The sequence below is a fragment of the Brassica napus genome, chromosome C1 (assembly GCF_020379485.1).
Source record: "Brassica napus cultivar Da-Ae chromosome C1, Da-Ae, whole genome shotgun sequence".
Classification (NCBI taxonomy): domain Eukaryota; kingdom Viridiplantae; phylum Streptophyta; class Magnoliopsida; order Brassicales; family Brassicaceae; genus Brassica; species Brassica napus.
The window spans coordinates 26,528,083-26,531,494 of record NC_063444.1 but is presented as its reverse complement, the minus strand read 5'-3'; the positions used below and the strand labels follow the sequence as shown (position 1 = coordinate 26,531,494).

At 42.2% G+C, this 3,412-nt stretch overlaps 1 non-coding gene across 1 annotated transcript; it reads right to left on the bottom strand.

Moving 5' to 3' along the window:
* Nucleotides 1-331: 331 nt before the first annotated feature.
* Nucleotides 332-438, bottom strand: LOC125581236. The gene has a single exon (XR_007318936.1). It is a non-coding gene; the product is annotated as a small nucleolar RNA R71 (small nucleolar RNA).
* Nucleotides 439-3,412: the final 2,974 nt, after the last annotated feature.

Below are 3,412 nucleotides of genomic sequence, written 5' to 3'. Positions count from 1 at the left end.
ACATAACAACCTGACAGGCATTCGCGCACCACCGGGGGCGAACAACAACTTTGAGATCAAGTCAAACTTGATCAACATGATACAATCTAACAAGTATCATGGACTGCAAATGGAGGACCCTCTAGATCATCTCCACACATTTGATAGGCTTTGTGGGACTGTTAGGATCAATGGCATTTCTGAAGATGCTTTCAAACTCAAACTCTTCCCGTTTTCACTTGGAGATAGAGCACACTTATGGGAGAAGACTCTACTCTCAATCTCGGTCAAAACATGGGATGAATGCAAGAAAGTATTCCTAACCAAGTTCTTTTCTACCTCTAGAACTGCACGACTCCGAAATGAAATCACTAGGTTTACACAAAAGGGACTTGAAAGCTTCAGAGAAGCATGGGAGCGCTTCAAAGGCTACACTATGAAATGCCCTCACCATGGTTTCTCAAAGGAAAGTATACTCAGTACATTCTACAGAGGACTCCTTCCAGAGTTTCGATCAAGGCTTGATACTGCGAGTAATGGTCATTTCATAGGACGTGAGGAACAAGATGGAATGCAGTTAATCGAGAACTTAGCCCTGACTGACTCCACCTACAACGATGACTATGATCGCTAAAACAGGGGTACTGTGACTCAAGATGAGCAAGCTAGAAAGGATTTAAAAGTGCTAAGAGGAGAGATGGACCAACTTCTTCAGCTTCAAAAGAAACAAGTTCACTACATTGGTGAATATGATCAACAGCTGGTCCAAATTGAGCCTCAAGAGGAATTTGTGCAGAGTGCCCAGGAAGAAGTTAACTATGTAGGAGGACAAAAGAACTACAATCAAAACTTCAACTACAGAAATCAGAACACTCAGATCCCTCAAGGACAGAACACACTGCAAGGCAACTTTCAAAACATGCCTTAGTATATTCCTCAAGGCAACTACCAGCAGAAACCTTTCTACAACAATCAGCAAGGAAACTACCAGCAGAAAGCCTACAACAACCCACCACCTGGTTTCTACCCGAATAAGGGTAACCAACAAAACAAAGGTCAAGGAAGCTCCTCTAATGCACCACCAACAGAAAGCAGTACTGATTTCCTCCTCAAACAGCTTCAGGCTTCACATGCCAAATCTGATAAAAGAATTGAAGATATGGATTCTAAGATCACTGGATCCTACTGAGCTCTCAATTCAAGAATGGATGCCCTTGAAAATCAGTTTGCCACTATGAACACAAATTCTAAAAGGCCAATGGGTTCACTCCCTGGAAAGCCCGAGCAAAACCCGAAAGAATTCATTGGGGCAATCATACTGAGGAGTGGGAAAGAACTACCTTCAGGAGATCTCATTTGGGACAATGAGCAACAGGAAGGGGAGGTGATCATCAATGTGGAAGACAATGTGGTGATTTTGGATGGGATAAAGGATGAGGAGATCCTTCAGAAAATTGTGGATTCAAAAGGAAAAGGGAAAGTAGTTAAAGAAAAGAAGGATGCACCTGAGAAAGGAGATGCTTCCACTGCAAAGGACACTCCATTTGTGCATCCTCCATATGAACGCAAGCTCTCATTTCCTGGAAGATTCAAGAAGCAGCTGGTTGACAAATACAAAGCTCTTTTCGAGAAGCAAATGAATGAAGTTCAGATTCATATGCCAATTCTTGATGCATTCATGTTGGTACCGCAATACAGCAAATTTTTGAAAGATGCTGTCAAGGAAAACAGAAGAAGTTAGAGGGAATGGTAGTGCTCACACAGGAGTGTAGTGCAATCATTACAAAGACTGATGTTCCAAAGAAGTTAGAAGATCCAGGATGCTTCACTCTCCCATGCTCTCTTGGACCTTTGAAGTTTGAAAACTGTCTATGTGATCTTGGAGCAAGCATCAGTCTGATACCTCTTTCGGTAGCAAAGCGGCTTGGATTCACTCAGTTTAAGAAGTGCCGCCTCTCTTTGATACTTGCTGACAGATCAGTAAGGTTGCCCATTGGAATACTCGAGGACCTTCCTGTCATGGTAGGAAACTTCGAAATACCCACTGACTTCGTCGTTCTTGAGATGGACGAGGAACCCAGAGAACCCTTGCTCTTTGGGAGACCATTCCTTGCTACTGCAGGAGCCGTCATTGACGTAAAGAAAGCCAAGATAGATCTTCATCTCGGGAAAAATAATGTTCTGAAATTTGATATCAGAGATGTGATGAAGAAGCCTACCATAGAAGGGCAAGTCTTTTACATAGAGACCATGGATGCACTCGCTGATGAGTTTTTAGAAGAGATGGCTATTGAAGACTCCCTTCAGCATGCTCTTACTGTTGAGAAAGAAGATCAACTGATCGAGAGCAAAGAAAGCGATGAGTACTCGAGGAGGATGGACTCTTGCAAGATGGCAGAGAATGCAGATCAGTTCATGGACTTACAAGAAATCAGTCACCATGCCCACTCAGTGGAACAGCGGGATGAAGCTCCCAACGATGATTGGAGTGAGCTCAAGGCCCCAAGGGTGGACCTGAAACCGCTTCCCAATGGGCTCAAGTATGCTTTTCTTGGAACAAATGAAACCTATCCGGTGATTGTGAACGATGATCTCACTGATGATGAATTGTCTTTACTCTTGAATGAACTTAAAAAATATAGAAAAGCAATTGGTTACTCTCTAGATGATATTAGAGGGATTTCGCCTTCACTTTGCATGAACATGATACACGTAGAAGATGAATCAATGACTTCTATAGAACATCAAAGAAGGTTGAATCCCAACCTGAAAGATGTTGTTAAGAAAGAGATTCTAAAACTTTTGGATGCGGGGATAATCTATCCTATTTCTGATAGTACATGGATTTCCACCGTCCATGTTATGCCAAAGAAGGGCGGAATCACTGTGGTTAGGAATGAAAAAGATGAATTAATTCCAACTAGAACAATCACAGGTCATCGAATGTGCATTGACTATAGGAAATTAAACTCTGCATCTAGAAAGGATCATTTTCCTTTGCCATTCATTGATCAAATGCTTGAGCGTGTTGCTAACCACCCCTATTATTGCTTTCTTGATGGATACTCGAGATTCTTCCAAATTCCCATACATCCCAACGATCAAGAGAAAATGACATTCACCTGTCCGTATGGTACCTTCGCATATCGAAGGATGCCATTCGGATTGTGTAATGCACCAGCGACCATTCAAAGGGCTATGATGTCGATTTTCTCTGATCTTATTGAGGAAGTTGTGGAGGTATTCATAGATGATTTCTCTGTATATGGTTGTTCTTTTACCTCATGTTTGTCTAATCTGTGAAGGGTCTTGCAAAGATGTGAAGAAACAAACCTCGTCCTCAACTGGGAAAAATGCCACTTCATGGTGAAAGAAGGGATTGTTTTGGCTCACAAAATCTCTGAGAAAGGCATAGAGGTTGATCAGGCTAAGA